The 25,590-nt window shown below is 36.1% G+C and overlaps 1 non-coding gene across 1 annotated transcript; it reads left to right on the top strand.

Annotated features, from left to right (window-relative positions):
* Window positions 1–24,548: 24,548 nt before the first annotated feature.
* Window positions 24,549–24,621, top strand: TRNAT-UGU (transfer RNA threonine (anticodon UGU)). The gene has a single exon. It is a non-coding gene; the product is annotated as a tRNA-Thr (tRNA).
* The last annotated feature ends 969 nt before the right edge of the window (window positions 24,622–25,590 follow it).

Below are 25,590 nucleotides of genomic sequence, written 5' to 3' on the forward strand. Positions count from 1 at the left end.
TACCGCTTGGAAGAGCTAGAATTCTAACCTTGTGTCAGGACCTATGGGCCAAGGGACAGTCTCAGGTAGACAATTTCTATGGGGCGTAGGCCTCCTAAAAGGTAACGGAGGCGTGCAAAGGTTTCCTCGGGCCGGACGAAGATTGGCCCTCGAGTGCAAAGGCAGAAGGGAGCTTGACTGTAAGACCCACCCGTCAAGCAGGGACGAAAGTTAGCCTTAGTGATCCGACAGTGCCGAGTGGAAGGGCTGTCGCTCAACGAATAAAAGTTACTCTAGGGATAACAGGCTGATCTTCCCTAAGAGCTCACATCGACGGGAAGGTTTGGCACCTCGATGTCGGCTCTTCGCCACTTGGGGCTGTAGTATGTTCTAAGGGTTGGGCAGTTCTCCCATTAAAGCGGTACGTGAGCTGGGTTTAGAATGTCGTGAGATAGTTCGGTCCATATCCGGTGTGGGCGTTAGAGCATTGAGAGGACCTTTCCTTAGTACGAGAGGACTGGGAAGGACGCACCTCTAATGTACCAGTTATGTGCCCACGGTAAACGCTGGGTAGCCAAGTGCGGAGCGGATAACTGTTGAAATTATCTAAGTAGTAAGCCCACCCCAAGATGAGTGCTCTCCTATTTCGACTTCCCCAGAACCTTCGGTAGCACAGCCGAGACTGTAACATCCTCATTTTAGCTAGTCTGTACAGTCTACTATTCTGATGACCAGTGTCGGTCCGGACAGCTAGAATTCGAAAAAATATTTAAACTAAAGTGAGGAACCAAAAATTAACTCAAATAATTAATAAAAAAAAATTAGAAAAAAAATTATAAAATAATTCTTGGGACCCTAGAGAAGGGTCATTGAGGTTCTTATGGCATTAGAATGCCAAGAAAATACTTAGAAAATTTTTTCAATCGGTACAGATAATTTGGGCCCGTTAAGCCAAACGGAGGGCATTTTGGTCATTTCGTCTTCAGAGATGATTTTTGGGCCAACTTGTCTAGTTAAATAACATAAAATATGATTAAATGTTGCTAAAATTTTAATTGAAATTAATTGGACAAGAAAAGGATGGAAAAATGAAAGAAATTGAAATTATGACATCATAAGGATGTCATTAAAAGTCTCCAACCCAATCAAGTGTTGACACATGTCACCAAGGTATTTAAAAAGACTTAAGTGGCAGAAAAAGAAAGAAAAAGAAGCCCAAAAATTCGTGAAGCTCCTCTCTCCTTCTTCTTCATGCCACCCCCTCTGCCCTCCATAACCAAGCTTTACCCAAGCTTGATTTCTTGGGTTTCTATCCATTAAAACCTAAATTTCCCAACACAAAAAGTTGTTCTAGCATCTTGGAGATTCTTTTGAGAGCAAAAAGAAAAGGAAAGGAAGAACTTTAGCAAATTGGAAAGCTCACTCCTTTAAGGTTAGTGACCTAACCCTAAATTTTTACTTTGAATACATGTTTAGGGACTTGAATAAGTGTGAATTGCAAAGAAAAATTATTGAATACCATTTGGATGGAAACCCTAGATTTTGGGCAGCCATGGTTAGGGTTTGATTGGGTTGAGTTTAATGAAATTAAAAGACTATTATGGCTGCCCACAACATGTATTTACTAAGTGGATTGATGAAATGCAAGTTAAATGCATGATTTGAGAAGTTAGGGTTAGGGTTTGGGTATAAAAATGGGATTTTGACCATGTGATGATGAAAATAGATTTTAATGGTCAATTAGTGACCATTTAGTTCTGTTTAAATTAAAAATGAAGTGTGTTGAGTGATGGGATTGGGTTTGGTGTGGCTGCCATGAAAGGGACCTGCAGAATGGAGTGACCTGCAGAATTTGGACTTGAGTCCAGCAGGTTTGGACAGCCATAACTTGAATTGTAGAGATTCAATTGGTGCAAGGCCAATTGGACATGAAACTAGACACATAATGGCACAACTTTGGTGAAGAAACCATGCCCATAAAACCAAACTAAGTGGACCAAAAGCTTGCTCAAATCCGGGTGACTGCGGTGTTTACGAGAATGACCAAATGAACAGGGATTGTTCATTTGGCCATAACTCAATGTAGAAAGGTCCAATTGACCTGAAATTTTACCAGCAACAAGATATAGACCAACAACTTTTATGAAGAAACCTACCCCAAATTATGACCAGAACCTATCCAACAAGTGAGTTGTAGTCAGTGACCTGCAGTCTGATTCTGCAAAATGACCAAATGAACAGTGATTGCTCATTTGGCCATAACTCAATGTAGAAAGGTCTAATTGACCTGAAATTTTACCAGCAACAAGATAAGATATAGACCAACAACTTTCATGAAGAAACCTACCCCAAATTATGACCAGAACTTATCCAACAAGGGAGTTGCAATCACTGTTCACTGCACTATAGATATGGTCAGTCCAGAAAAATTCCAATCCGGCCAGTTGTGGTTTTTGGACCATAACTTGAGCTACAAAACTCCAAATGGAGTGATTCAAAATGGAAATTCAACTAGACAAAAAAAGAAACAACTTTTATGTTGATCATTTTGCCAAATTCCCACTGCAAAAATGACTAATGAAACAGTAAAGATGAGGCATGAAAATTGAAAATTCTGCTTACTTAACATTAAGCTTAGAAATGGTATTGGCAACCAATACCAACAAAATTTGAATGCAAAATATGGTATGTTGGGAGTATTAAAACCAATGTACCTATTGTCTATGCAAAAGTCAACATTTTGGTTGACTAATGAAGTGAATACTAACACCAAAACTTGAAATTCAAAAATTGTAAAACTTAAAAATGTAATATGCCCTAGTATACCTAGCAAGATTGGTTTGGATAGCTTGGCATGCCAATAGGGTTCTGTTAGCAGTACTGCATATGGCTTCATGCCATTCTGTGTTTCATGGCTTTCCCATGCCATTCTGTGACATAATAGCCTTTGGCTATCTTATTGAGTTAATATACTTGGGTTTTGACCCTGATAATTATTACAGCTTATTAGCTGTTTTGTTGCACACCGAGAGACACAATGTGACCGATGGTGTGATGGTCTGAGGTACTTAGTACCTAGTGCCAGTTTACCCGTTTATCTAGTCCAGTCAATTAGTATGGGTTACTCGGGCAATGATAATAAACCTTACCAGAGTTTAATCAAATAATAATGAAATTAATATCAGAAGTTAAGTCTACCAAAAATGTAAACACACATTCTGCATATTTGTTTCATTTTATGTTATTTTATATTATTTTATATTGTCACCACTAAGCAGAATTGCTTAGCGCATCGCTTTTGCCATGCGCAGTATCGAGACCTAGTGGGAGCCCAGCAGACATCAGACGGGGTGAGTCTTCAGAGCTGCATCAGGAGTCCAGAGTCACCTCACATCTGCACTGCATATGGTAGAACATTAGGCTATAGGTGGCCCTTTTGTATTTTGCATTTTGTATTAGTTTGGATTGTAACTATAAACTCCTGTAATTATTTATTAATGTAAATATATGAAATTTCATATTATTGAGATTTTCTGCATTATGTATGTTGATAAATGAAATGTTGAGAATTATTTGTGAATATGCTTCAAGTGATGAAGTGAACAGAAAAGTTTTGAAAATAGTATCGTGATTGAGATTGAGATTTTGAGATTGACTTGAATATATATAATGGAGTTTGGATTTTGAAATTATTTTGGAAGTGTTTTTAAACAGGTTCAGAAGAACTATTTTTCCAATTTACAGCCGGCACTCTGCCGGATTTTCTATAAAATTTGCGGATAAATTCAGATTTATCAAAATTAAAAATAAATGAATTATAAAGGGATAAATTTTAATAGAAATATAAATTGGTGCTCGGCTGCTTGAGTGGCATAACTTGCTCAGCTACACTGTAGACGGGTAAGGGGTGTCACATTTAGTGGTATCAGAGCATCGGTTTAGGCGTTTTTGGGCCTAGATAGAGTACATACCATTGCATTGCATTTGTAAGTGTTAAGGTGACACTGATGCAGATCTGTTTGTTATCTTATTTTGAATAGGATATGGATCCTTCTTCACAAAGAGCAGTTGATGAAGAGGTGGAGAGTCATGCTCCACCAAGAGTGAAGTCAGGGCGAGGAGAATCTGCTCCACCAGCAGCTGAGGCACATGCCCAACCTCAGTTTGCACTATTTCAACAAATGACCGAGTTTTATCGGTAAATGATGGGGGCAATTCCACCACCACAACCACAGCCACAACCTCCACCAGCACCACAGAAATCTCATCTGGAGAAATTGAGGAAGCATGGGGCTGTGGACTTCTTTGGAAAGAGGGAAGATGATCCCATGGCTGCAGAAAATTGGTTGGATAGAACCATCAGAGTGCTGAAATAGCCAAATTGCACCCCCGAGCAAAACACAGTGGTGTCTGTGTCCCTACTTCGAGGATGATGCATATCGGTGGTGGGACATAGTAACGGTGAGGTGCGACTGAGCGGATCACACAGGAATTCTTCCTCCACGAGTTCGGGAAGAAATATATTAGCAAAGTGTATTTAGAAGAGCGAAGAAGAATTTATCGATTTGAGACAGAGCGGTTGTCGATGGTGAGTATGAGCGTGAGTTTGTCAGATTGAGCCGGTATGGGAGAGAGATAGTCCCTACAGAGGCAGAGAGGTGCAGACGGTTTGAAGAAGGGCTCAATGACAACATCAAAGTCATGATCACAGCACTGGAGATCACAGATTTTTCTAAACTTGTAACGATTGGGCTCAAACCACTAGAGGAATTGTCCGCTTTGGCCATAAGCCTCACGATTTTGTCCCATAGGTGGAATGGAGAACTTCCCAGGAGGTCACCCATCCTAGGATTTCTCTCAAGCGAGCACGTTTAACCCTGGAGTTCTTCCAACTCTCCAGGCCATTCCACCAAAAGGCGCCTCTAGTAATTAGTTCCCCCATCTTATATATCATTACATTTGAGCCCAAGACCATCTCCGTGCTTTGCCGATGTGGGATTTGCCTAAGGGACCTTTCTCCCCCCTTTTCGGGACTCAGCGTCCTCGCTGAGGTTTGCCCCACCATCGCCCAAGAGGACACGCGAGCGGCTCTGATACCAATTGTAACGATTGGGCTCAAACCACTAGAGGAATTGTCCGCTTTGGCCATAAGCCTCACGGTTTTGTCCCATAGGTGGAATGGAGAACTTCCCAGGAGGTCACCCATCCTAGGATTTCTCTTAAGCGAGCACGTTTAACCCTAGAGTTCTTCCAACTCTCCAGGCCATTCCACCAAAAGGCACCTCTAGTGATTAGTTCCCCCATCTTATATATCATTACTTTTGAGCCCAAGACCATCTCCGTGCTTTGCTGATGTGGGATTTCCCTAAGGGACCTTTCTCCCCCCTTTTCGGGACTCAGCGTCCTCGCTGAGGTTTGCCCCACCATCGCCCAAGAGGACACGCGGCGCTCGATACCAATTGTAACGATTGGGCTCAAACCACTAGAGGAATTGTCCGCTTTGGCCATAAGCCTCACGATTTTGTCCCATAGGTGGAATGGAGAACTTCCCAGGAGGTCACCCATCCTAGGATTTCTCTCAAGCGAGCACGTTTAACCCTGGAGTTCTTCCAACTCTCCAGGCCATTCCACCAAAAGGCGCCTCTAGTGATTAGTTCCCCCATCTTATATATCATTACATTTGAGCCCAAGACCATCTCCGTGCTTTGCCGATGTGGGATTTGCCTAAGGGATATACCTAAATGTGACACCCCTTACCCGACTACAGTGTAGCCGAGCAAGTTATGCCACTCAGTGTGCCGAGCACTCTATTTTATCTTAATTCATTTTTATTCTTCCTTTTGAATATAACTTGTGAAATATAATTTATTTAAGCCATTTATCGAAATTATAATTTATTTGAGGTTCCGAGAATTTTATAGAAAATCCAGCAGAGTACCGACTAAAAATAGAGAAAACAGTTCTTCGGAACCTGTGAAAAATACTTCCTATGATCATATTCAATCATCTCATCACTCTCAAACTTTAATAACAAAATCTCAACATTTTTCACCATTCATTTCTCAATCATTTATCTCATGTGATAATCATGTACAAGTCACAGTTATGTATTCACTTTTCCTTTCACAAACACAATTTTCTTAACAATTCCTCTATTTGTCATTCATTCATTTCACATCATCATTAGACTCAAATCATAAATAAATTCTCACATGTGATTTATAATCACAAATTACAAGTACTTACATTAATACAAAATTAAATTACATTTGTTTCAAATACACATGATAAAATAAGAGTTTAATTACAAAATTTACAAAAATCTCAAAATACAAAATGGGACCTAGTGTCCTACCAATGCACTGTGGATGGTGAGGTGACACGGACACTATGCGAATCGTGAAGCGCCTTCTGAATCGTGGTCTCTTGGGCCCTCTGTCCAAATCTTGATACCTACAGCGTTGCAAAGCGACACGCTAAGTATAAAGCTTAGTGGTGCCAATAATACAAGAAAATATAATATGCAAATAAAAATAATAATTTCCTTGCTATTGTGTTCATAAGAAATGAATAATTACTAACTTATTGTTTAGTCGAGGGCTAATCATGTTTTATGATATTAACTTCTTCATGCATTTCGTTAATTATTTTCTTCATGATCTTGAACTTCTTTGTATTTTTGTAATCATTCTTGATACTTAATTTTCGTATTTTCTTTAATAATCAGTTCAATCACGATTATACTTTTCCATGCCCAAGTAACCTATCTTTGGGCATTGGGTGGATAACGGGTCGTTGCACTGGACACCACGGTGCCTCGAGCCGTCATACCATGGGACCTTGAGCGTCAACCATGTATGCGATCGATATGGCTAAAAAGCCATGATATCACATAATCGGGCATAAAAGCCATGCATACGGGCATAAAAGCCATGAATACGGGCATAAAGCCATGAATACAGGCATAAAGCCTTTCGCAGTACTGCTAAAACAATACCCTATTGGCATGCCAAACTATCCAAACCAATCTTGTTAGGTATACTAGGGCATTTGATACTTTAAAATTCTTCAATATTTGAATTTCAAGTTTTTGTGTCACTATTCACTTCATTGGTCAACAAAAAAGTTGACTTTTGCATAGAAAATATGTACATTGACTTTGGCACTTCAAACATACCACATTTTTCATTTAAAACTTGTTGGAAGTGATCACCATTACCATTTCTAGGCTTAAACCAAAGGAAACAAAATTTTCAGTTTTTGAAGCTTAATTTTACTATTCCATTAAGCACTGTTACAGTGGGAATTTGAGGAAATGGTAAACATGAAAGTTATTCCTTATTTTGTCTAATTGAATTTCCTTTTTTGAATCACTCCATTTGGAGTTTTGTAGCTCAAGTTATGGCCAAAATAAGTTTACTGTTCACGTGCACTGTTCATGCTGATATTTTGGAGTGCAGCGATTTTTGTCCAACTTTGGTCAGTAATTTGATCAAGCTAAGTTCATAATTTGGTCTAACTTTCTTCATATGAAATGTTCTACCATGCCTTAGGTTTCCATCGGTTCAAGAATCGCCTAAATCCGAGTTTTCTAGAGGGAGTTATAGTCATCCAAACATTACTGCTCAAATGAAAATCTGCGAGTTTCTGAGTTTGATAACTTAACTTTGCTCAATAATTTGAATGGGTTAATGGCATAATTTGGGGTGATGTTCTTCATGAAAGTTGTTTTTCTATATCATATCTTGTTACTGTAAAAATTTCAGGTCAATTTGACCATTCTACAATGAGTTATTACTGTTCATTTGGTCATTCTGCAGGGGCTATTTGCAGGGTATCCGGATTGGGACCAACTTTTGGTCCACTTGCTTTGGTCTTTTGGGCATGGTTTCTTCAGCAAAAATGTGCCATTATAAGTCTAGTTTCATAACCAATTGGCCAAACACCAATTGGACCTACACAGCCAAGGATATGGCAGTCCAAACAGCCTCATTTCTGCTGTCTTTAGGCAGCCTTCCCATTTCAATTTGTCATGCATTAACTCACTTCAAATTATGATTAACTTACCTTAAATGGTCACTAATTGACCATTAAAATGTCCATTTATCACTTCATAAACCAAGTCCAATTCTTCACTCCCAAAACCCTAATTTCAAATTTCAAAACTTAATCAATTAAATTCCTATCACTTCTTATGCATATAACCTCATCAATCATCATCACTAATCATATATATATGCAGGAATTCATCAAACCCCATAAGGTTCCCAAGGTTGCTGAATTAGGGATATTTAATTCCTTAACTAATTCTTTCAATTTCTTGAATTTCCCACTTAATTTGGCATGCATACTACACCTAAAATTGAAAGAAAAGGTTTTAGTGCACTAATCTTTAAAGGACACTTCTTGGACTTGTGAAAACCTCCTTGTTTCCTCTTTTCTTGGCTGTCAATTGCTTTGTCTAGGTGTGGGATTAATTTTTGATGAAGGGACTTATGGGTTTTAGGGTGAGGAAAGCATGGAAATTTGAAGCTTTCAAGAACCAAAAATGGAGGAGCATGGTGAAGGGAATTCGGCCATGGTGAGAAACAAAGGAGAAGGAGTAGAATTTAGGTTAATTAAATCCCTTTTTAACTTTTATAATAAGCCTTGTTGCTTTATGATTGGCTTAGAGTTTTTTTATGACCTCATGTTTACTTAATAAATCAAATTTACCTTCATTTCTTTTCTTTTCTTTACTACTCATTTTTAATTAAATTTTTAGCAATATTTATTCATATTTTAGATCATAATAATTATTTACTTAACTGGACAAGTCGGCCAAAAATCACCTCTGAAGGCGAAATGACCAAAATGCCCTCCGTTTGGCTCAACGGGCCAAAATTGTCTGTACCGATTGAAAAATTTTTCTAGGTATTTTCTTGGCATTCTAATGCCATGGGAACCTCAATAACCCTTCTCTGGAGTCCCAAAAATTATTTTATAATTTTTCCCCTGGGTCTAGGGCTCCTCGTTGCGAGAACCGCAACTTCCCTCTGAGTTACCCTCGCTAGAACATGCTCGTTTAACTTGGTTGTATTTTATTTCTAAAATTTTTACTAAATTTTTCTTATTAGTATTTGAGTTAATTTTGGTTCCTCACTTTAGTTTAAATATTTTTCCGGACGTTCTAGCTGTCCGGACCGACATCGGTCACCGGAACAGTAGACTGTGCGGAATTGCTACCGGGAGGATGTTACAAAACTGGTAGATGCAGCATCAAAAGTGGAAAGGGTCAGAATCAATGAACAAAACAGAAGGGAAAGACAGCAGAAGAGGGGTCCGGGTCAGTCCAGTGCATTTTCTGCTCCCAGTAAGAAGAGTAAGGGTCCTCCTGCTCAGAGTTCAGGACCACCACATGGTCAGGGCCAGTCTCAGGGGCCCAGACCGCAGTTCACACCTAGGAGAGGCCAGTCCACACCATTAATGGGCAGCTCTGTAGGGACGGTGTTTAGGGGACCAGCCCCAGCATCTTCTGCTTGTCAGTACTGTCAGAAGTGGCATAAGGGGGATTGTTGGCGAGTGACCGGTGCATGCTTACGGTGTAGATCGATAGAACACCAGATCAAGAATTGTCCAAAGAGGACTACTACTGTTGCTCCAACACAAACTGACAGACCTGCTCCTGCACCACAAAGGGGTAGGAAGCCTGGTAAACCTGAGGCAGCTGGTCCATCACTGAGGCCTACATCCGAGTCAGCTGAGAGGCCAGACACTAGAATACCTGCCAGGGCCTATGCCATCAGAGCTCAAGAGGAGCAAGATGCCCCAGATGTCATCAGGAGTACGTTTTTCCTCTACAACACTTCTGTGCATGCATTGGTGGATCCAGGATCCACTCATTCCTACATTTGTATCAAACTACCCATAGAGAGGGGAGTTCCAATAGAGGAGTGTGATCAAGACATTTTGGTCACAAATCCACTAGGCCACAGTGTGGTAGTGAATAAGGTGTATAAAGGTTGCCCATTGAGGATTCAAGGGTATGAATTCTCGGCAGACTTAATTGAGTTGCCCTTCCACGAGTTTGACGTGATTTTGGGAATGGATTGGTTGTCACGTCATCAGGCAATAGTTAATTGCAAATTTAAGAGAATTTCTCTAAAAACTTCTGAGGGTAATGAGATTACTGTTGTGGGTGAAAGGACAGATTTCCTGTCGAATGTTATCTCAGCCACAGTTGCAAGAAGATTGATGAGAAAAGGCTGTGAAGCTTACCTAGCACACGTGGTTGATACTAGGCAAGCTAAGCCAAACCTGTGTAATATACCCACAGTAACAGATTTCCCAGATGTATTTCTTAAAGAGTTGCCTGGGTTACCACCAGAAAGGGAAGTCGAGTTTGCTACTGAGATAATGCCGGGTATGGCACCCATTTCTATTGCTCCTTATAGGATGGCACCCACTGAATTGAGGGAGTTGAAAACTCAGTTGCAAGAGTTGCTTGATAAGGGGTTCATACGCCCCAGTGTGTCACCATGGGGAGCTCCGGTGCTGTTTGTGAAGAAGAAAGATGGAACTATGAGATTGTGTATTGATTACTAGCAGTTGAACAAAGTAACTGTGAAGAATAAATATCCGTTGCCCAGAATTGATGATCTGTTTGATCAGTTGAAAGGAGCCGGTGTATTTTCAAAAATTGATCTCGGTCGAGGCATCATCGATTGAGGGTAAAGGATGCGGATGTGTCAAAAGCGCATTGTAACTTCGGTATGGACACTATGAATTTCTAGTGATACCGTTTGGTTTGACAAATGCACCAGCAGCATTTATGAACCTTATGAACCGTATCTTCCATCCATACTTAGATCGGTTTGTAGTGGTCTTTATAGATGATATCCTGGTGTATTTTAAGACCAGGGAAGAACATGATGAACATTTGAGGATTGTTCTGCAAACTCTGCGAGAAAAGAAGTTGTATGCTAAGTTGTCCAAGTGTGACTTTTGGATGAGTGAGATCTCTTTTCTTGGACACATAGTATCAGCTAAGGGGATTAGAGTAGATCCCAAAAAGATAGAAGCAGTGATGGAATGGAAGCCTCCTAGAAATACAACTGAGGTCAGAAGTTTCTTGGGGCTAGCTGGGTATTGCAGAAGATTTGTGAAGGGGTTCTCTCTTATAGCTGCTCCAATAACTAAGTTGTTATACAAGAATGTGAAATTTGGCTGGAACGACAAGTGCCAAGCCGCTTTGAGAGGTGAAGGCTATGTTGTGAAGCACCAGTGTTAACACAGCCAGTGTCGGGAAAAAACTTTGTGGTCTACAGTGATGCCTCACATAATGGGCTAGGGTGTGTATTGATGCAAGAGGGGAAAGTGGTCGCCTATGCTTCCAGGCAGTTAAGGCCACATGAATAGAACTACCCTACTCATGACTTGGAGTTAGCAGCAATTATTTTCGCACTGAAGATATGGAGGCATTATTTATATGGTGAAAAATGCTACATCTATACGGACCACAAAAGCCTAAAATACTTGCCAACCTGAAGGAGCTCAACCTCGTGCGAGGCGATGGATTGAGTTCCTGAAGGACTATGATTGTGTGATTGATTATCATCCTGGGAAGGCAAATGTAGTTACTGATGCTTTAAGCAGGAAGTCCATCACAGCTTTAAGATCACTCAATGCCTATATGTCCTTAGCTCAAGATGGAGCTATTTTGGCTGAGTTGCAAGTGAGGCCAACCCTGCTACAGCAGATACAAGATAGGCAGAGGGCAGATGAAAAACTAATGGCCATTATGGGTAAAAATTCCTGAGGGGAAGGAAACTGAATATGAGGTGAAAACAGATGGGTGTCTGTACTACAGAGGAAGAGTGTGTGTACCAGATGATGGGAAACTGAAGACTAGTATTCTTAAAGAAGCACACACTAGTGTTTATGCTATGCACCCGGGGAGCACAAAAATGTATAATGATTTAAAGCCTCATTATTGGTGACTTGGTATGAAGAGGGATATAGCTGACTATGTGACTAAGTGTCTGACATGTCAGCAAGTTAAAGCAGAACATCAAGTTCCATCAGGATTGCTACAGCCTATAAGCATACCTGAATGGAAATGGGACCGGGTCACTATGGATTTTGTTAGTGGTCTACCTCTCACCCAAAGGAAGCACGATGCAGTGTGGGTGGTAGTGGATAGATTGACAAAGTCAGCACATTTTCTGCCAGTTAGGACTGACTACTCACTGGAGAAGCTAGTAGAATTGTATATCAGTGAGATAGTTAGACTGCATGGAATCCCACTTTCCATCATATCTGACCGAGACCCAAGGTTTACATCGAGATTCGAAAAGTTGCAAGAAGCCTTGGGCACACAACTCCGCTTTAGCACGGCTTTTCATCCTCGGATGGATGGGCCGATCGAATGAGTAATTCGAGTAAACCTAAGAACTAATTGAATTTTTGCAATTAATAAATTGAAATGATAATAACAATGTGAATTATGTGATAGATCCTGGAGGATATGCTAAGGAGTTGTGTCATTGAGTTTGAGGGGAGTTGGGATAGATACCTCCCACTAGCAGAATTCGCATACAACAATAACTACCAAGCTAGCATTCAAATGGCTCCGTATGAAGCACTGTATGGGAGGAAATGTAGAACCCCAGTGTGTTGGACTGAATTGGGTGAAGATAAGCTGGTAGGACCAGACACAGTGAAACAAAGCGAGGAGAAAGTAAAGATAATCAAAGCTAACCTGAAGGTTGCCTCAGATAGACAGAAATCTTATGCCGACTTGAAGAGAAAAGAGATAGAATATGCAGTTGGCGATAAAGTGTTTTTCAAAGTCTCACCATGGAAGAAAATACTGAGGTTTGGGAGAAAGGGTAAGTTAAGCCCTAGGTTCATTGGCCCATATGAAGTCATTGAACGTGTGAGACCAGTGGCCTATCGGCTAGCTTTACCACCAGAACTAGATAAAATACACAATGTATTCCATGTTTCTATGCTGAGAAGATATCGCTTAGATCCTTCACATGTCATTTCCATGGAAGAGATTGAAATCCAACCGGACTTGACATATACAGAAGAACCTATACAAATCCTAGCTCGAGAAGTGAAGGAACTGAGAAATAAACAAATTCCACTGGTGAAAGTGCTTTGGAGGCACCACAACACTGAAGAGGCAACTTGGGAAAGTGAAGAGATAATGAGGCAATAGTTCCCTAAACTGTTTGCATCAGGTAAATTTCGAGGACGAAATTTTTATTAGAGGGGAAGAGTTTTAACATCCTCATTTTAGCTAGTCCGTACAGTCTACTGTTCCGGTGATCAGTGTTAGTCCGGACAGCTAGAATTCGGAAAAATATTTAAACTAAAGTGAGGAACCAAAAATTAACTCAAATAATTAATAAAAAAAATTAGAAAAAAATTATAAAATAATTCTTGGGACCCTAGAGAAGGGTCATTGAGTTTCTTATGGCATTAGAATGCCAAGAAAATACTTAGAAAAATTTTTCAATCGGTACAGATAATTTTGGCCTGTTAAGCCAAACGAAGGGCATTTTGGTTATTTTGTCTTCAGAGATGATTTTTGGGCCAACTTGTCCAGTTAAATAAATAATTTATATAATATAAAATATGATTAAATGTTGCTAAAAATTTAATTGAAATTAATTGGACAAGAAAAGGATGGAAAAATGAAAGAAATTGAAATTATGACATCATAAGGATGTCATTAAAAGTCTCCAACCCAATCAAGTGTTGACACATGTCACCAAGGTATTTAAAAAGACTTAAGTGGCAGAAAAAGAAAGAAAAAGAAACCCAAAAATTCGTGAAGCTCCTCTCTCCTTCTACTTCATGCCACCCCCTTTGCCCTCCATAACCAAGCTTTACCCAAGCTTGATTTCTTGGGTTTCTATCCATTAAAACCTAAATTTCCCAACACAAAAAGTTGTTCTAGCATCTTAGAGATTCTTTTGAGAGCAAAAAGAAAAGGAAAGGAAGAACTTTAGCAAATTGGAAAGCTCACTCCTTTAAGGTTAGTGACCTAACCCTAAATTTTTACTTTGAATACATGTTTAGGGACTTGAATAAGTGTGAATTGCAAAGAAAATTATTGAATACCATTTGGATGGAAACCCTAGATTTTGGGCAGCCATGGTTAGGGTTTGATTGGGTTGAGTTTAATGAAATTAAAAGACTATTATGGCTGCCCACAACATGTATTTACTAAGTGGATTGATGAAATGCAAGTTAAATGCACGATTTGAGAAGTTAGGGTTAGGGTTTGGGTATAAAAATGGGATTTTGACCATGTGATGATGAAAATAGATTTTAATGGTCAATTCATGACCATTTAGTTCTGTTTAAATTAAAAATGAAGTGTGTTGAGTGATGGGATTGGGTTTGGTGTGGCTGCCATGAAAGGGACCTGCAGAATGGAGTGACCTGCAGAATTTGGACTTGAGTCCAGCAGGTTTGGACAGCCATAACTTGAATTGTAGAGGTTCAATTGGTGCAAGGCTAATTGGACATGAAACTAGACACATAATGGCACAACTTTGGTGAAGAAACCATGCCCATAAAACCAAACCAAGTGGACCAAAAGCTTGCTCAAATCCGAGTGACCTGCAGGCTGTTTCTGCAGAATGACCAAATAAACAGTGATTGTTTATTTGGCGATAACTCAATGTAAAAAGGTCCAATTGACCTGAAATTTTACCAGAAACAAGATACGATATAGACCAACAACTTTTATGAAGAAACCTACCCCAAATTATGACCAGAACCTATCCAAAAAGTGAGTTGTAGTCGGTGACCTGCAGTCTGATTCTGCAAAATGACCAAATGAACAGTGATTGCTCATTTGGCCATAACTCAATGTAGAAAGGTCCAATTGACCTGAAATTTTACCAGAAACAAGATAAGATATAGACCAACAACTTTCATGAAGAAACCTACCCCAAATTATGACCAGAACCTATCCAACAAGGGAGTTGCAGTCACTATTCACTGCACTGTAGATATGGTCAGTCCAGAAAAATTCCAATCCGGCCAATTGTGGTTTTTGGACCATAAATTAAGCTAAAAAACTCCAAATGGAGTGATTCAAAAAAGGAAATTCAACTAGACAAAATAAGGAACAACTTTCATGTTGATCATTTTGCCAAATTCCCACTACAAAAATGACTAATGAAACAGTAAAGATGAGGCATGAAAACTAAAAATTCTGCTTACTTAACATTAAGCTTAGAAATGGTATTGGCAACCAATACCAATAAAATTTGAATGCAAAATATGGTATGTTGGGAGTATTAAAACCAATGTGCCTATTGTCTATGCAAAAGTCAACATTTTGGTTGACTAATAAAGTGAATAGTAACACCAAAACTTGAAATTCAAAAATTGTAAAACTTAAAATTGTAATATGCCCTAGTATACCTAGCAAGATTGGTTTGGATAGCTTGGCATGCCAATAGGGTTCAGTTAGCAGTACTGCATATGGCTTCTTGCCATTCTGTGTTTCATGGCTTTCCCATGCCATTCTGTGTTTCATGGCTTTCCCATGCCATTCTGTGACATAATAGCCTTTGGCTATGTTATTGAGTTAATATACTTGGGTTTTGACCCTGATAATTATTACAGCTTATTAGCTATTTTGTTTCACACCGGGAGACACAATGTGACCGATGGTGTGATGGTCCGAGGTACTTAGTACCCAGTGCCAGTTTACCCGTTTATCCAGTCCAGTCAATTAGTATGGGTTACTCGGGCAATGATAATAAACCTTACCAGAGTTTAATCAAATAATAATGAAATTAATATCAGAAGTTAAGTCTACCAAAAATGTAAACACATATTCTACATATTTGTAGCATTTTATGTTATTTTATATTATTTTATATTGTCACCACTAAGCAGAATTGCTTAGCGCGTTGCTTTTGCCACGCGCAGGTACTGGAGACCTAGCTGGGGAGCCCAGCAGACATCATACGGGGTGAGTCTTCAGAGCTGCATCAGGAGTCCAGAGTCACCTCACATCTGCACTACATATGGTAGGACATTAGGACTATAAGTGGCCCTTTTGTATTTTGCATTTTGTATTAGTTTGGATTATAACTATAAACTCCTGTAATTATGTATTAATGTAAATATATGAAATTTCATATTATTGAGATTTTCTGCATTATGTATGTTGATAAATGAAATCTTGAGAATTATTTGTGAATATGCTTCAAGTGATGAAGTGAACAGAAAAGTTTTGAAAATAGTATCGTGATTGAGATTGAGATTTTGAGATTGACTTGAATATATATATTGGAGTTTGGATTTTGAAATTATTTTGGAAGTGTTTTTAAACAGGTTCAGAAGAACTGTTTTTCCAATTTACAGCTGGCACTCTGCCGGATTTTCTATAAAATTTGCGGATAAATTCAGATTTATCAAAATTAAAAATAAATGAATTATAAAGGGATAAATTTTAATAGAAATATAAATTGGTACTCCGGCACACTGAGTGGCATAACTTGCTCAGCTACACTGTAGACGGGTAAGGGGTGTCACAGAGACAGCGACTGGTTCTCTGCCCCTGTGGGGATGGAGTGACAGAAGTTTTGAAAATTCAAGAGAAGGTCATGGCGAGACGAGCCGTTTATCATTACGATAGGTGTCAAGTGGAAGTGCAGTGATCTATGTAGCTGAGGCATCCTAACAGACTGGTAGGCTTGAACCTTGTTCCTACATGACCCGATCAATTCGATTAGGTACTCGCCATCTATTTTTATTGTTCAACTCTTTGACAACATGAAAAAACCAAAAGCTCTGCCCTCCCTCTCTATTGATCCAAGGGATGGAAGGGCAAAGGCCTTTGGTGTCCCCTCCAGTCAAGAATTGGGGCCTCACAATCAGTAGCCAATATGCTTTTGTCATGCCTTTCTTCGTTCATGGTTCGATATTCTGGTGTCCTAGGTGTAGAGGAACCACACCAATCCATCCCAAACTTGGTGGTTAAACTCTACTGTGGTGAAGATACTGTAGGGGATGTCCTGCGGAAAAATAGCTCGACGCCAGGATGATAAAAAGCTTAACACCCCTCATTCTTATTAATTTTTCAAAGAGAGAGGCGCTTCCGCATCTTCTTAACCCGAAATGGCTGGGGAGAGGAAAGGTTCCTTTTTTAGGGTACTCCCGGGAACAAATCCAGTGGAGACGGGGTGGGGCTTGTAGCTTAGAGGATTATAGCACGTGGCTACGAACCACGGTGTCGGGGGTTCGAATCCCTCCTCGCCCACAACCGGCCAAAAAGGGAAGGACCTTTCCTTATGGAGGTAGGAAAATCATCCATCCCAATTCGATCTATGACTTGGACAAATTATTCACTGACAGAAAAGAAATGAAAGATCTTTCTGCTAGAAGAAAGATAATCATAAATCAAATAGAAAAAATTACAAAAGAAAAGAAAAAAAAAATGAGAACCCCAGAAATAAATATTAGTCCTAACAAAAACAAAATAAGTTATAATGCTAAAAAATTAAAATCATCAAAAAATATTTCGCAGATAGTAAAAAGAAGAAATGTTCGATTAGCACGTAAATTCCATTTTTTTATAAAAATTTTGATTGAAAAGATATACATAGATATCTTTTTAGGTATCATTAATATTCCAATGATCAATGCACAGCTTTTTCTTGAATCAACAAAAAAAATTATTACTAAATACATTTACAATAATGAAGAAAATCGGAAAAAAAATTGATAAAACAAATCAAAATACAATTCACTTTATTTCGATTATAAAAAAGTCACGTAATAGTAATAATAGTAATGTTGTTGTTATTAATAAAAATTCAAAGATTTTTTGTGACATATCCTCCTTGTCACAAACTTATGTATTTTACAAATTATCACAAATCAAAATTATTAACTTATATAAGTTAAAATATATCTTTAAATATCATAGCCTTTTTCTGAAGAATAAAATAAAGGATTTTTTTATAGCCGAAGGGCTATTTAATTCCGAATTAAAAAATAAAAATTTTAGAAATTCTGTAATGAATCAATGGAAAAATTGGTTAAGGAGTCATTATCAATATAAATACGATCTATCTCAGATTAGATGGTCTAGATTAACACCACAAAAATGGCGAAATATAATCAATTAACATCAACACCATATGGTTCAACATAAAAAATTAAACAAATGGAATTTATATGAAAAAAACCGATTAATTCATTACAAAAAAAAATGATTTTGAGACAGATTCATTACCAAATCAAAAAGATAATTTTAAAAAACACTATAAATATAATATTTTATCATATAAATCTATTAATTATGAAAATGAGAATGACTCATATATTTATGGATTACCACTACAAGTAAATAATAAACAAGAGATTTCTCATAATTACAATACAAAAAAAGCAAATTATTTAACATGTTGGAAGATATTTCTATCAATAATTATCTAGCGGAAGATGATATTATCGATATGGAGAAAAGCACGGATAGAAAATATTTTGATTGGAGAATTCTCAATTTTTGTCTTAGAAAGAAGGTTGATATTGAGTCCTGGATCGATACCGGAAGCAAAGATAAAAAAAAAATACTAAGACTAGGACTGATAAGTATCAAATAATTGATAAAATTGATAAGAAAAATATTTTTTTTCTTACAATTCACCAAGATCAAGAAGTTAATTCATCCAATAAAAAAAAAAACCTTTTTGATTGGATGGGAATGAATGAAGAAATAAAAAATTGTCTTATATCCAATTTTGAACTTTGGTTCTTTCGAAAATTTGTGATACTTTACAACACATATAAGATAAAACCATGGGCGATACCCATCCAATTTCTTCTTTTAAATTTTCATAGAAATGAAAATGTTAGTAAAAATAATAAAATTAACCGGAAGAAAAATAGCGATCTTTTTATATCTATATCATCGAATGAAAAAAAAAATTATTGAATTAGAGAATCAAAATCACAAAGAAAAAGAATCTGAAGACCAAGGGGACTTTGGGTCAGTTTTCGCAAATCAAGAAAAAGATATTGAAGAAGATTATATAGAATTAGATATGAAAAAACATAGAAATAAAAAGCAAAACAAAAGTCATATGGAAGTAGAACTTGATTTCTTCCTAAAACGGTATTTATGTTTTCAATTAAGATGGAATGGTTCTTTAATTCACAAAATAATCAATAATATCAAAGTATATTGTCTCTTGCTTAGACTAACAAATCCATGAGAAATTATTATATCTTCTATTCAAAGGCAAGAAATAAGTTTGAATATTCTGATGGTTCAGAAGGATTTAACTCTTACGGAATTAATGAAAAAGGGAATATTGATTATCAAACCTGTTCGTCTGTCGGTAAAAAATGATGGACAATTTATTTTGTATCAATTGGTAGGTATCCTATTAGTTCATAAGAACAAACAACAAATTAATCAAAAATACAGAGAAAAATTTTATGTTGATAAAAAGAATTTTACCGAATCTATTGAAAGACATCAAAGTATAATTGGAAATAGAAACAAAAATGATTATGATTTACTTGTTCCTGAAAATATTTTATCCCCTAAACGTCGTAGAGAATTAAGAATTCTTTTCAATTTAAAAAATCAAAATGATATTCATATAAATACAGAAATTTTCAATGGTAATAACATAAAAAATTGTAGTCCCGTTTTAGATAAAAGCAAACATTTTGATAGAGATAAAAAGAAACTAATTAAATTACAATTTTTTCTTTGGCCCAATTTTCGATTAGAAGATTTAGCTTGTATGAATCGTTATTGGTTTGATACTAATAATGCTAGTCGGTTCAGTATGGTAAGAATATATATATACATATATCCGCGATTGAATCATTTTGATAAAAATCAGTTTGATCTGTTTTACCGAGAAGGTCTATGGTTCGAGTCCGTATAGCCCTAAAAAAAATTAAAAATAAATAAAATAATAATAAAATATAATAAAATAATATATAAATATATAAATTTCTAAATTCTATATAATAGAATAATTTATATATTAAATAATAATATTTAATATAAATAACAATATTATTTGATATAGAATATAAATATAGAATATAAAATAATAATATAATATAATATAATATATAAAATTAAAATAAATAATTTCTAAAATTAAAATTCAAATAATAGAAAATTAAAATAATAATAAAAAAAAAAGAAAAAATTCTAATAGAATTTAGACATTCTAAACAACTAAACAAAAAATGAGAATTATATTTTGAATTCCCTCTTTTTTAGAGAGAATCAAAGGTGAAGTGAAAAGGCGGAAGGGGGGGTCTTCTTTATATTTTATATAATAGCAATATATATTTATACTATATCAATATTATATCAATACCGAAAAAAAAATTAAAAAATTGAAGTAAACGTAATGGAAAAATTATAGTCGACGAATCTTGAAACGAGACATATACCAAAGCAAACAAAAAAAAAACTAGGTGGTTGAATCAAAATAAATTGTTGTTTTGACTAACCGGTTATAGATGAGTTAGGAATTAATTCCAATTCGACTCGACTAATCTAGTATATTTTCCACATTCATAGGAGTGCGCCTATGTTTCTGATTTACGAATATTATATATTCTGGGCATTTTTAATAATATCAAGTGTTATTCCTATTTTAGCATTTCTAATTTCCGGAGTTTTATCCCCGATTAGCAAAGGGCCAGAGAAACTTTCTAGTTATGAATCGGGTATAGGACCAATGGGTGATGCTTGGTTACAATTTCGAATCCGTTATTATATGTTTGCTCTAGTTTTTGTTGTTTTTGATGTTGAAACAGTTTTTCTTTATCCATGGGCAATGAGTTTCGATATATTGGGGTTATCCGTATTTATAGAAGCTTTCATTTTCGTGCTTATCCTAATTATTGGTTCAGTTTGTGCATGGAGAAAAGGAGCATTAGAATGGTCTTAGCTCTTGAATATTCCGCAAAAAATAATGAAAAAAAAAATAACATTGAGAAAATTATGAATTCCATTCAGTTTCCTTGATCGAACAACTCAAATTTCAGTTATTTCAACTACATCAAATGATCTTTCAAATTGGTCAAGACTCTCCAGTTTATGGCCACTTCTCTATGGTACCAGTTGTTGCTTCATTGAATTTGCTTCATTAATAGGCTCACGATTCGACTTTGATCGTTATAGGCTAGTACCAAGATCTAATCCTAGACAAGCGGACCTGATTTTAACAGCCGGCACTGTAACCATGAAAATGGCTCCTTCTTTAGTGAGATTATATGAACAAATGCCTGAACCAAAATATGTTATTGCCATGGGGGCATGTACAATTACAGGGGGGATGTTCAAGATCGATTCTTATAAGATCGTCGGGAGTTGATAAGCTAATTCCTGTAGATGTCTATTTGCCAGGCTGTCCACCTAAACCGAAGGCGGTTATAGATGCTATAACAAAACTTCATAAAAAAATATTTCGAGAAATTTATGAAGATCGAATTAGGTCTCAACTAGGGAAACGGTGTTTTACTACTAATCACAAGTTTAATATTGAACGCACTACTCATACTGGAAATTATGATCAAGAATTACTCTATCAATCGCCGTCTACTTCAAAGATCCCTCCTGAAACATTTTTCAAATATAAAAGGTCAGTATCGTCCAACGAATTAGTAAATTAGAGGAAGGATTCGTTTGTACAGAATAACAAAGGGCAAGTCAATCTTCATAAATTTCATCGTGAATGTGAAATACTTATATTATAATTAAACAAATAAAAATGCGGGAGAGAGAAAAAAGATGTAGGGTCGTTTGTCTGCTTGGCTAGTCAAACATGGGCTAGTTCATAGATTTTTGAGTTTTGATTACCAAGGAATAGAGACTTTACAAATAAAGCCCGAAGATTGGCATTCCTTTGCTGTCATTTTACATGTATATGGTTACAATTATCTGCGTTCGTAATGTGCCTATGATGTAGCACCGGGCGGGCTATTAGCCAGTGTATATCATCTTACGAGAATAGAGTATGATATAGATCAACCAGAAGAAGTATGTATAAAAGTATTTGCCCCAAGGAAAAATCCTAGAATTCCGTCTGTTTTCTGGGTTTGGAAAAGTGCGGATTTTCAAGAAAGGGAATCTTATGATATACTGGGAATCTTTTATAATAATCATCCACGCTTGAAACGTATCTTAATGCCGAAAAGTTGGATAGGGTGGCTCTTACGTAAGGATTATATTGTTCCCAATTTTTATGAAATACAAGATGCTCATTGAATAATAAGAAACTAAGCTTCAGTGTTACAACTCTAGATATTCAAGGAATATTTGTATGCTCTCTTATAGATCAACAGAGTTTTTGAAGTCTCATTCATATTATTATGGATAGACTAAATAATAATAATAATAATAATAATACAATTAGGAATTCATTGAATTCTCAAATTTTGAAGATATTGATTTCGGACGAGCCGAGCTAACTAATAGGATGAACTAAATGAATTCTACATCATGAACTTTGTTCCGCGCACATCCCTTACTTAGATGAGCTATATAAAGTCACATAACATAGGAGAGAATGAAAAAATAGAATATGAAAGAAAATAAAGAAATGAAAGAGGATCAGATTCTATTTATACTGTATCTGAGACAAATCTTGGATATTTACACCCTTCAACACCTATAGACTAGACTTTTATGTTTTTTAACTAACTAATTTAACTTTAACCTTTCGAATCTATATGAAGTATTAACATTCTTTTTTACTGAGAGGAGACACACGCATTATGAACAAATCAAATAAAAAAGAAAAGGAAAAGAAACATAATCTAATTTTTTTTTTTACATACTTTTTTATAATAGAAACTCTTTATTTATAACATAAACTCTTTGCTCATCTAAAAAGGTTCTATCTACAGACATCTAGATGGATAAGTTAAGTATATATCATGATCTATACTATTAATGAATATGCATGTCGATTTATATCAGATATATATCAATTAATTTAATTAAGTTGTAGAATAGATACTCATACACAATGCCAGGAACCAGATTTGAACTGGTGACATGAGGATTTTCAGTCCTCTCCTTTACCAGCTGAGCTATCCCGACCATTTTCGATGCGTCATCTTCCTCATTTTACTAAATGACTTAGGTCTATGTCAATTAAAAAAAAGTAAAAAAAAGATGAAAAAGTATTCTAAAAGCCTTATATAGACCTGGAATGTTTTGTATCTTTTTTTAAAAAAAAAAGAAAAAAAAAAGACGACTTCGTAAATTTCAGTTCGAATAATGATTTTGATTGTTAATCATTCTAATTCCCAATGTGGATTCTTGTTTTGCTCAAAGATGTTCGTTTGTATGTGTATCATATTTATTACAAGACTTGTGAAAATAAATCCAGCCTGGATATGTTTGTGAAAGAATCGAATGAATGAGAAAGATAATGAGATTTGAACCGTTAACGAAAAGAGAGAATAGGATAAAAATAATTAGGGAGTCGAGCGGGCCTTTTTTGGGGATAGAGGGACTTGAACCCTCACGATTTCTAAAGTCGACGGATTTTCCTCTTACTATAAATTTCCTTGTTGTCGATATTGACATGTAGAATGGGACTCTATCTTTATTCTTGTCCGATTAATCAGTTATCTATCTGACTTTGGAATGAATGATTTGATCAATTAATATTCAACCCTTTCTTTAACTTGGAATAAATTCAAAACAATTTTGTTTTTATTTAATTTTTCATATAAAGATAAAAAAAATACGGATTTGGACTCCTATTAATCTTAATTAATCTTAATCATTTGAGATAGTATTTCAGTACGTATACATATGTATATACGGTTATCCTTTCTGAAGTTTTGACGGAAGGATTTCATTACTTTACTAATGCAACACAGTCAACTCCATTTATTAGAACAGCTTCCATTGAGTCTCTGCACATATCCCCCCCCTTGCCCTTTTTTTTTATTCTGTCTTTACTTTGTTTGTTTTCGGAAAACAGGATTTCGCTGAGGATTACCCATTTTTAATTCCAGGTTTTCTCTGAATTTGAAAGTTATCACTTAGTAAGTTTCCATACCAAGGCTCAATCCAATTAAGTCCGTAGCGTCTACCAATTTCGCCATATCCCCTCTTTTTTTTTGTTTTGAAATTAAGATCTTATTATTATCCCTCTTTTTTCATTTCTATTCTACTGGAACTGTTGAAGTCATTAGATACCGATTCCTATAAAAAGTCTTTCCTCTTATTTTTTTTATTTCTTGTCTATCTTCTTTTATCTCTCTCAGAGACCCTTATTTAGTCTAATCAGAAAGGATTCTATCATTTCTCTATCCACAATTCAATATAGATGTATATATATCACATTCATTACATATACTTTTCTTGCTCTCATTTTTTTTTCTCGTGCAATTTTGAATACTCGAACGATCAATTCTTTTTCTTTTTTTTTTTTCTATATTCATAATAATTAATTATGAATAACTAAGAATGAAAAGAATAAAAAATTAATAGCTAAGATTCCATTAGTTTACTAAATTCCTATACATGTACAATTTCTGTTATGTAAGCCTGCTTAGCTCAGAGGTTAGAGCATCGCATTTGTAATGCGATGGTCATCGGTTCGACTCCGATAGCTGGCTTTTCTCTATTTGTTTAATTTTTTACATAATTGATAATGTTTTTTTAAATAAAAGAATATTGAAAAGGCCCCTTTCCCTTTTTTCCGAGGGTGACCGATTATTATGTGGTAGGAACTTCCAATTAGGAATAATATGAATAAAAGTTAGAGTAGTTAAATCTCGATAGAACAAATCAAAAACAAGAAAAGAACCTTTCTTTTTCTATATACATTATTGGTATATATACAATAAGGAATAAGGTCTGGATATTGATACAATCCACTCATTATTATTTGTAATATACTAATTTAGTAGATAGTAGATTTTGCTTCATTTATCATATTTATCCTTTAGTTCAGTTTTAATTTAGTTCAGTTTTAATTTAGGTTTTTGAAAATTCAATAACAATAAAAAGAAAATAAGGAGTTTTTATGTCACGTTACCGAGGGCCTTGTTTCAAAAAAATACGTCTTCTGGGGGCTTTGCCGGGACTAACTAGTAAAAGGCCTAAAGTCGGGAGCGATCTTAGAAATCAATCACGCTCCAGTAAAAAATCTCAATATCATATACGTTTAGAAGAAAAACAAAAATTGCATTTTCATTATGGTCTTACAGAACGACAATTACTTAAATATGTTCGTATCGCCACAAAAGCCAAAGGGTCAACAAGTCAGGTTTTACTATAATTACTTGAAATGCGTTTGGATAACATTCTTTTTCGATTGGGTATGGCGTCAACTATTCCTTGAGCCCGCCAATTAGTTAATCATAGACATATTTTAGTTAATGGTCGTATAGTAGATATACCAAGTTATCGCTGCAAACCCAGAGATATTATTACAGCGAGGGCTGAACAAAAATCTAGAGCTATGATTAAAAATTATCTTGATTCATCCCCCCAGGAGGAATTGCCAAAACATTTGACTCTTTACCCATTCCAATATAAAGGATTGGTCAATCAAATAATAGATAGTAAATGGGTTGGCTTGA

This window comes from Hevea brasiliensis, chromosome 3, assembly GCF_030052815.1.
Source record: "Hevea brasiliensis isolate MT/VB/25A 57/8 chromosome 3, ASM3005281v1, whole genome shotgun sequence".
Taxonomy (NCBI): domain Eukaryota; kingdom Viridiplantae; phylum Streptophyta; class Magnoliopsida; order Malpighiales; family Euphorbiaceae; genus Hevea; species Hevea brasiliensis.